General features: G+C 39.0%; 1 long non-coding RNA gene across 1 annotated transcript; it reads right to left on the minus strand.

Annotated features, from left to right (window-relative positions):
* Positions 1-429: 429 nt before the first annotated feature.
* Positions 430-9181, minus strand: LOC130547396 (uncharacterized). Its single transcript, XR_008961875.1, has 3 exons — positions 9034-9181; positions 1042-1135; positions 430-484 (listed from the first exon to the last, which is right to left on the minus strand). It is a non-coding gene; the product is annotated as an uncharacterized LOC130547396 (long non-coding RNA).
* Between the last annotated feature and the right edge of the window lie 1579 nt (positions 9182-10760).

Below are 10760 nucleotides of genomic sequence, written 5' to 3' on the forward strand. Positions count from 1 at the left end.
ACATGCATTATAAGGGCAGTTCACGAGCCCTAACGAGGGGTCAGGCTTTTGGTGGATCACAGCTGGAGGCAGGTTCTCCATCTCATCAAATCACTCCTTTTAATCGCCTATTCACTTAATGAAACTAATAGAGGAGCTGCGGTTGATTAATGGCGTTAGACAGAGTCGGGGAAGTATTAGTTCTGAGTTTTATCTCTCTCGGAGCATTATTTATAAATGTGACGGCTTCATTTTTGATGGACAGAGGGATGAGGTTGCAAGGTGTGTCTTTATTAAATCCTGTGATGTCATTGATGTGAAGAAGGGGAGGGGCCAGACTGAATAATTGAAGGTTGTAATATTTGAACCTCTGAGTAAAGCGTTATACAAGCATGTATTGCGACGTTCTTACGTGACTATCATCTTTCGCATATACATACGTGCCATACTCACCCTGCGGCTGATTAAGAAGTGCTTGCTGATTAGCGGATTGACTGGAGGTGCCCTGAGAGAGAGCAAAGATTAAAAATGAACCCTCGGTGCATTAACAGACCGAACGCAATACTAGACTCATAGTTCCCTGCCAATCAGAGAAGAGGAACAGTCTAGACTGTGTGTACGATGGTCCTGTAGAGGGCAGCAGTGTGACCTCACACAGCTCATTAACTCTTTAGCATATACATACAAATAATATATACAGCATACACAGTGAAGAGTAATGAATCACAGATCCTATGAAGACACGAAGCAGATCACCTGTGACATTTCTCATTAGGGGCTGTCGTTTGATGCAGACGTCTTACTTTTAGTACAGCAAAATGCACCGATATCATCTGGGTGCGTGTGGCAGCGATTGAACGTCGGGACATTTAGCCGATAACCATTGCGAGAAAAATATCCGTTTTTCAAGTTCGCCGGCATATCTCAAAGCAAACATAAACAGCTTTCAGCTATCAGTTACAGGCACAGTTAAGAGATCAGACAGAGATCAGATCCCCCATATAAAGTTGTTAGAATGTGAAATCAGTGCTGATGGAGCTGGTGAAAGATCTCTATTACTACCTTGAACCGTGGCGGTTCAGCCTGCTTCTCATCTGCCGGAGCTGTTAGGGTCCTCAGCGCCACCTCCGAGGCATCTCGGCTTTCTTCCAGATCACTGTCGCAGAGAAAACACACACTGCATCAGAAGTTAAGCAAACTTAACAATGCATTAAATATACAGTGCACGTTCAAAGAATATAAAAATATGACTGGATATGTATACTAGGAGTTTTGGCACGAATTAAACATATTTGTAAGCTTTACGCAAGGCATAAAAACATTTCTGAATACACAATTATAAAACGACATCTGTGGCTCATAACATCATTGATCCCATATGGCCACATTTAAATTATGGCCGAAATATTGTAAATTGTAAACAGCACCGTTACACAGCACATAGTATTCTTCGAACTAAAAAATACATTGAATACACTTTCAATACAAATACATTTTCCGAATTAAAAATACAATTTGCTTGAACGCTAACTTTGAAGTATCCTTCGGGGCAAAAACACAAATGTCATGGGTTTGAATCGCAAGGAATGTATTGATAAAACATGAATTTAAATCCTAGCTTAAATGTGTTTCAAGTTTTAATGTAGGTTTATTTTGGACATATTTATCTTTATGTATTTTGACGTTGAAAAAACCTTCCAGATGTATTCCGTACAGCCGACTACAAACGGCCACTGGCAAGGCACACACAATAAAAAACTCAACACATTCTACAAGTAAACTAGATATTCATCAGTCTGATGCTTACAAACATTATCCAGATGCTATCACTCTCGACTGCAGTGAGGTGGGACCTGTCTCAGCTGTTTCAGCTCATGATCTGATCTGATCTGATCTGATCTGATCTGATCTGATGATCTGACCTGACAGCCTCACGATGGTCTCAGTCACTTATGGGAGTCAACATTCCTCGGCATCTGATCGAAGATCTCAACCCACCTTCAAACACATCCTCCTAGAAACCTCTACAAGCTTAATAAAACATCAATGACGCCCAACGCGTTATACGGCGAGCCAATCCGAGTCTTCAGTCGGGGTGCAGACTGACAGGCGAGATGTGACGGCACAGAAAACTCCCAGTGCTCCCTGCATCTCACCGCGGAGACCACGGGACGTTGCGGCCTGACACCGGCACTCGGCACGTAGCTTTGATCACGCTGAGGGAACGGCGCAACGTGTCGCAGCTGTTCGAAGAAACGACACGCGTGTCAGATGTAGATGACAGTTCCCGTCCTGCACACTCAGTGCGGAGAGATTCTGATCTCTGTTAGTAGTGACTGAGAGGTACGCTAACTGATGGATAAATGTGACCCAGTTTATAACGAGAACTATTAGCATAGTTTTTGCACCACTGGAAGAGAACAATGTAACTTTTGATACGGGGAATTGAGAACAGCGTCTGAACCTTCCTATTAGCGATTTGTTTGTCATATGTAGGCCTACATGTGCTCCTAAATCTTTCACGCTGTTTTTTTTACCTAAACTCTAAGATTAGTTTCTCTTCATACAGTAGAAAGTCAACATTAGCCCAACATGTAGTTGACAAGTACATGTGTCCACTGGTGTGGAATATATCTATAATATCTAATAATATATATTCTTTTATCTTGTTAATATTTATATTATAAAATAGCTTACGAGAGATTTATCTTCATTGTTAGTTTTTTCCCCTAAATTATAGCTAACAACATTTACGGTTTACTTGTCAACTACCCACATACAGTAAAGGACCAATCACACAATGCAATATTTCTTACACCCTACTAAAAAACAACAGAACCCTGCCCAGAACACAATAGAAACGTTAATGGATCAATAGTTATAATGGGAATTGTATTGGTTTTAATGGAAACTGATGGTGTGTGATGGATTCTATTGGTAGGGTGTTCTAGAAGATTAATCCTATTGGAGTAATGCCCAAAACACACCACAAAAGGAATTTTGTTATGGTTTAATGTAAAACCATAGTGGTTAATGGTATTTTAATGGTTTCTGTTGGGTTTCTATTGTTTGTTTCCGCAGCAGGGCAGACAGATTCAGTTGTGTTAGAAGAAAAGTAAGAAACACAAAACATGAAGATGATTTAATGATGACAAAATGTTATGTTTGGATAAATAGTTTCTTTAAAATAAGATGGCAAAAATAAATTCTATGTGTAGTGATGACTATGTTAGTACTTATATGTGTGTGTTAGTTATTCAGTGATTACGACAGCATCAGAATAAAGCAAACAGGACACCAGAAATGAGTTACAGACAAAACATCTCAACTATAATTTGACAGGCTGACGGATAAAGTTAGCAGCAACTTAAAAATCCATCGACTATCTGAAGGACAAAAATCTGATTATTGTTAACGACTAACAAAACGCTTGTAGAGAAGACATACTGATTTAGTTGTATGTCATCTCCAGTTTCAGACAGTAGACTGTTCCAACTAGAAGTAGAGAACGTAAACACCAGATATCATGACATCTGCTTCTCTCCAAAGTTCAGACCTCATGTGTTACAAATTATTCCCGTCTGATGGTGAGGAAAGAGGGAAAACGTTAAATGCATTAGCGATGGAACGTTTATATAACACGGTCTACTGTGACTACTCTCAAACATCTCATTTCTTCAATAGACCTAAAGGAAAGAAACAGCGATTCGTTTTTGCATCCTTTAGGGGCAGGGATGCAGAAATCTGTGATCACCTGACCAACAAGACACTGTTTATACATATATTCTATACATATTATACATTCTATACTATTTATACATATATCTACCTCTATGGTCTGAGGTAAAAAAAATCACAGCTGTGCCAGATGGGCTTGTTAAAATGATCGAGTAAAGCCGACATGTTCCTGTCTGAAACCAGCACCAGATAAAGCGATAATGTCTTACATTATGCCACGCTGCGATTTCTTCATCAAGCAAAGAAGCAAAGGGAAAAAATGAAGAATGAAACATAAGCAAGAGATAAAATCAGGGCGAGAAAAATCAGTTCGTACCAGACATCAATATTCTTTTCCTCTAAAAGAAGTCTGATTAATCAAGTCATCAGGCAATTCAGCAGTTCGGCTCTGATTTAACCCAACCACTTCATTCAACAAAGGCTAATGTTTTCCAAAGATGAGACTCACTATCTCAATAGAAGAAATCGGTTTTAATAAAGACAATCTTATTTTAAATACACACGAGGTAAATTCTCCTATATCGAATTCGGGGCCGAAAACTGAGGCGGTAATGGAAGCAACCGTGACAATGAGCTGAGAGATGGAATTGGGAATTGAATAGAAAATAGAGGCATTATTCATGATACGTTCATCTTCAAATGCAAGCAGATCCCTCTCTTTCCTTCCCTCCAGTCTTCGCTCCAATAATGGCCATTCCAAATCCCCATTTCCAAGCTAACCGCATAGATCACATGACAGCCAGTCATTCATTTGGTGCAGCGGGAGAAGAGCTAAGGGTGCTCAGAGCAAGCCCGACCAGTAAGCGCTAACGTCTACACGAGCTCAGCTTTGTGTCAGATTTCTTGACCATCTAAATGAGGGGTGAAGAGTAGTATCACTCCAACATACAGCTAACAAACCACTTGGCTTTTGATTCTGTTCGAAAGCAGCAGACAATCCTCAGCCAAATTGACAAGATGGCGTGAAGCAGAGAATGAACGGCCCTTTCCGTCCACCATTAGCCAACCAGAGAACAATTCAAACTTCCATAGAGTCTTCAAGCTTGTCATGATTGGGTTCATTAACAGAAAGCTGTAAATTGAGTGGAAGGACGTTTGTACAGTTCGATTGGTTTGTATGTGAGAAGGTGAAAGCAACTTTTAAAATACTTGAAATAAGTCTGAGAGCTGTTTAAGGTAAGTGAAGGTGAAATGAATACATAGATATGGACAAATCATGTTATGCTCTAATAATAATAATGCACTTAATCGAATCAAATTAGTTAGCATGCAATAAAAGAGAATATGGATAATCCCAATAAAGCGGAATGGAAGATTTAAATTGTGTCTCATTTATTCATTACATCAAACATTTTTTCATTTAGCAGACGCTAAGCGATTTACAAATGAGACAGCGTTTAACATTTTGTCCATGAGCTAACAATAAGTGCGGTCTATGAAGTCGATGTTTACAAGTAGCAGAGTTAAAGCTACACTGTAAATCTTTGCTGTAGTTTTGCCAGTAATTTACTGTATATTAAATGACTTTCCTATTAGTACGGTTTTCAATTTGAGTTAAACTTTACTTTAACCAAAATTAAAACACTTTGACTTTTGATATTCAAAATGAGCTTGAATAGACTGGCATTAGCACAGCAACACAGCAAAAAATTAAACTCTTCCTAAACATTTTTGTCTTGTTTTCTAGTAAAAATATTTAAAACATATTCAAATATTTTAATACATTTACATAACAAGAAAAGTGACCTCAGTCTTGTTTTATAAAAAAACAACGTAAGTTTATGTTTAAAACAAAATTGTAAGTTAAATCGACAGTAAGTTACTGGCAAACCTGCTGCAAAACTACAGCAAAGTTTTAGAGTGTAGACAAAACAAATAACAGAAGATTTTTTATATCAGTTCATATTAATTTCATATTTTGTGTTACATAATTCAGTTATCAGGACCTTAAATTAGAAAATAGTCTAAGGATATTCCAAAAATAAGGCATGCACATATTTGCATACCAAGGCCTTAAAGTCACCATGAAACAGAAATATAGCGATTCTTCTTTTCTATATCATGACGTATATCTGAGTGAAACGGCTTCTGAAATGAGAAAAACATGTAGGGCGGGACTTGATTTTGTCCATCGAGAAATGATTGGATCGTTGGAAATAGGACGTTGGTAACAAAATGGCAGATTTGGCAGATTTGAATGCTGTTTTGCAGTCAGTCAGTCAGTCACTGGAGCCCCGCCGTCGCACCATTCCTAGTGACCAGAAGGTAAGAGAGGTGGTTTTGAGGGGGGGTTAACGTTTTTGATTAAAGATTATAAAAAAATTATGAAGTAAAAAACTTTATACAACACAACTATATTCCATAAAAGTATGATTTTTCTATTTTGATTTCATGCTGTCTTCAAGCAGTTCTATGCACAGTTTATAGCCTCTATTTCCTTTGGAAGAAAAACATTTTGAATTTACCCAACGAAATCATATTATAAAAAAAATTCCCTGACGACTAGCGTTTAGGAACGTTGGTGCAAGAAGTCCCAAAAAGCTCCAAACACAAATTCTGACAACCCTCAAGCAAAAGCAAAGCGCTTTGTAGTTAAATGAAAGACAGACGCAGAAACACGTTCCATGTGTTAAAAGCTCAACTTGACCCAACTTTGACTCCCTGGGTGCTAGAGTTCAGCTTGAGGTGTCAACAAGGACCTTATCGGGGAACTTAACCGCATTCATGTTCCTTTGCTCTAAATTACATTATTGCTGAGACAAACATGGACCGAGGCCTGAAGCACCCCAGGTCTAAGATTACGTTGGATTTAAATCCTATAACTGTGAATTGTATAACTTTAAACATCAGGATTCCCGACGTCATTAGGTTTTTTAACAACGCAACGCAAATAGAACGCAATAAGCACGCGTAAATGTTGTGGAGTTTAATCCCCGGGAAGGTAATTGTGGGCGATAAAGCATTACTAAACAGCATGTAACAACAATGATCCGAGACTCGATGGCTTTCATCAGAGCTGATTGTATCATGATTGGGCTTAAATTGCAAATCAAACACAGTAGTTGTAATCAGAGCGAGAGAGAGATACAAAGAGAAGCAAAGCAAAGCAAATGTGCCCTCTACCAGCGCAGACTTGAAATAAAGAACAAAAGCGAGGTTGACCTCCAAAGATAACCTGCCCTGCTCTTCAAAAAGCCAGCATGGGGATTCATGGGGGCTTTGATATTTTCTTTTGACATTTCTTAATTAACTAGCCAAATTAATGTAATACTTTATTATTCAACCAAACCACAAGATGTGGGTGGTCCAGGAGCACTGCCGTGCCACCGGGCCGCACATCATTAGGCAATAACCCCTCTAAGAGCATTACCTCAGACATCACCATAAAAAGCCATTGTTCAGCATTCGAAAGTGATATGAAATATGGGCTGAGTTTTTACGAAGCTCATTTGCAGCGAGGTCTTTGTGGATGTGCTTGGAAGGCAAAAGTGTTTAATATGAATGCTAATAGCAACCAGGGGAGAGGAGGAGAGCAAGGGAGGAAAAGAGGGGAAAATGGGGAAAAGAAAATCAAAAGGAAATGTGAAAGGGGTGAAGGTGGTTAGTTGTGCTGGATTGACTGCAACGACCCTATTGTCCACAACTATTTGAAGGCTCACTCTCTCACAATGTCTACCTAATAAAATATTCTAGAGCTTTACGCTACTAGAAAGATCTATACTGTATATTCATGATAAAAATAACCATTAACTACATTTTTGAAAAAAATCTAAATTTCCTAGTGACTGGTAACATCAAAATTTTCCAAGGTTCAGTTGAGGTTTCATAAATCTATCGCTTTTGGCAACAGTCTTTTCAACAGGCGTTCGTGAAATTTACGAAATTTGAGCCAAGTGAAAAATTTGTGACCCTGTCTGTGAAAACCAAGCGGAAGTCATTTTTTGTGATTTATAATTTTTTGCATAAACACCATTCTACATAATGTTGATATATTTAATTGATACTAATCGAGTAAGACCATGTCAAAGTGAAATTAATGACTGAAATCAAACATTGATGCTGGTTATCTCAAAATTAGATTATGGGACTCTTGTCTGGTTTTCACAGGCAGGGTGCAACAAGTCAATAGAAGATGTTGAGTTGATGAGGACCGGATGTTTTTACAGTGTATGAAATATCTTGCTTTTGAGTTGTTTTAGGTTATTTTTGGCTTTTTGGTCTTATTCTGAAGTCATCTTGTTTCTTGATAAGCAAGCTATGCTATTTTGTAGATTGACTTGAATACAGTATGTAGCCTAGTTTTTGTCATACAGCCGTGGAAAAAATAAAAGACCATTCCAAATGTTCATTTAATCAGCATTTCTAGATGTATTGTGGCCATTCCTGTCTTGTGTTTGTTGAATTACAACAAAATCTAACCTCGGGAGGGATATAAAGTCATCCAACAGCAACGTGAAAGACTGACAGCATGAAAAGACATGTGATAAAAATCATAATAAAAAATAATATTTGAACTTTTCCTAAATACATAGACAAATATTGCTTAAAAGTGAAATGGCACTTATTTTCTAAGCAATATTTGAGGTCTAAAAAATGCAGAGCATCTTTACTGTTATTTTGACCTGTTTCTCCAGTTTCCATTTTCTGCAAATAGATGCAAAACGAAACAATCTTTAAATTTGAAATTTGGGAGTCATGTTGTTAGTAGTTCCCAGAATGAAACAAAAACGATCATTTTACCTAAACACATACCAATAAAAGCTTAATTCAGAAAAACTCTTAATTTTCTCCGTGGCTGTATGTATCAGTGTTGGGAAAGCAACTTACAGAGCTACAAGCTGTTCACACTTTGAAGTTATTAAAACTTCACTCAAGCTACACTTGATTGAACAGTACATTACAGTACAAGCTACTGTAGCTACTCATTGCACAGTATCTATGTAAAGGAATATCGGTCATATTACACAATAAATGAGTTTTCGCAAATTGTTTCGTTTTGAACATTTTGAAAATCTGAATAAACATTAACTGAAACCAAATGGACTTTCAAATGACACATAAAAGAGCGAAAATTTCAAGACAGCACATTTGAATATACCACTATTTGTTGGTAAAAGTAGCTTGTTAATGGAAAAACTTGGTTCCCAACACTGATGTATATGTATGTGACCCAGGCTTCTGGAGAATTCTGGAAACTTTGATATTTCTGTGAGAAACTTCTGATCGGTGTGTGTGTGTGTGTGTGCATTAAGCGCGCCCAAGTTGAGGTAGCTCGACGCATTCTTGGTCTTTGATCCAGCGTCTGAGGTTACTGACCAGCGGTGTGCACTCCTGGCAGAGGTGAACGCCGCCTATGTGGAACTCCTCCGGGGCCAGCTTAACCGCCGCAGCTGTGCGAGGGAGAGACGGGATCAAAGCACACCCAAAAAAACACACGGACACACACTATATGAACACACACTCTCTCCATCACTAATAATAACCACCTCGGCCCGGAATCCAGTCTCTACGCTCGCTGGCCTGCCTCTCAGCTCACATAATCAGGGTTTCCTTCTACATGCTATTAATTGATTCAGTATGCTTGGAAGAAGTGGCTCCCGCATTCCCATGTCTCAGATTTTCTTGTTTATTATGCTAACCGTACTCGAGACTCCCGCGCTCTCAAGGGGGTGGAATTCCAATCAGGTGAATTCAATTACGGAGCTTCTGATTCACATTCTCGACCGGGTTGCGAGTACACAACAGGTCCCATTGAGAACACGCTTAAAACTTCTGTCTCTTGGGGTGGTATGTTTTATTCCACCCACCTCTTTTTCTAAGAAGGCATGCATGTATTAAACATTTCGCCCGGATGGTTGAAGTTCATAACTGGATTTAATCAAAACAGGGGGACCCCACCTAAAACAAAAGCAGACGGCATGTATTATAGGCTAATGTGTAACAAATGTATCCAGCTTTAGCTCCACGTTCAGTGTTCTTTAGCAGCCAAGCAGAAATAACATACATACATAACATTTAGTATGCTAGAAAGAACTGAAAGCAAACACTAGAGGTGAAGAGGGTCATTTTTGTGGGTAAAAAACGTTTTGCCTATTGCAACGATAAGCAAGTCATCAAATGACAGAGTCTCCTCAAACATGCATTTTTACTCACGTTGTGGTGCTTACAAAACATTGCTCTGCAGCCCAATCATCCCGGCATATCCACAGCAGCTCAACCAATGAAGTTTGGGCCTGGATCATTGTTTGGCCAAACCATGGAAGACAGGAGTCATGTTCTGAAAGCCTGTGTGAAAACAATGATGTGATGTGGATTTTAATCAGTTAAGCGTGTTCGAAATCTGAAGTGGGTAAAATAGAGATAGAGAGAAAGAGCGAGAGACACATACAGACAGAGAAAGAAAAAATAAGTGAGAGATACAGAGGAAGTTAAAGGGTGAAACGGATAGAGAGAATCCCCTTTGAATGTTCTGTAAGCCATATGGTATGCATATAAAGCACCGCCGTGTGCCAACGTGATTCATGACTCCGACAGACAATTCTTTCTCCCGAAGCCAAGACACTCACTACATACTCTGTCTAGACAACACTTGTCGGAATAACGCAGTTCCAAACCCTCACGAGGAGAGCGGAGAGCTTTAAACGATGACTCAATTCCGTCGCCCATACATTGTCTGCCTTCCATTTTGTTCCCATAATGTGGCTATTCTCAAGCTCCATGTCAAATGTTTTAACATGATTTTCAGCCTAATGGCCGGAGGCTGGATGAACGCTTTGGACCTTCTGCAGATTAAGTTAACGGGGGCAGTTCTATGCATGGCTGCACTGTGTGAATATATGCTAAAGTACATCCAGCACTATGTGCCCTGATTATATACTGTAGATAGACGGAGAGAGAGAAAATGAGAAAGATGGAGAAAAAGAGAAAAGAGAAAGAGAAATAGATAGAAAAAGAAAACAGGCAGAGATGGGAGGGGGGTGGGGTTGGGGTGGCAGATCGAGATGATTAAAATGGAGATTAAGTAATTTCGGTTATCAGCATGT

This window comes from Triplophysa rosa, linkage group LG23, assembly GCF_024868665.1.
Source record: "Triplophysa rosa linkage group LG23, Trosa_1v2, whole genome shotgun sequence".
In the NCBI taxonomy this organism is placed as follows: domain Eukaryota; kingdom Metazoa; phylum Chordata; class Actinopteri; order Cypriniformes; family Nemacheilidae; genus Triplophysa; species Triplophysa rosa.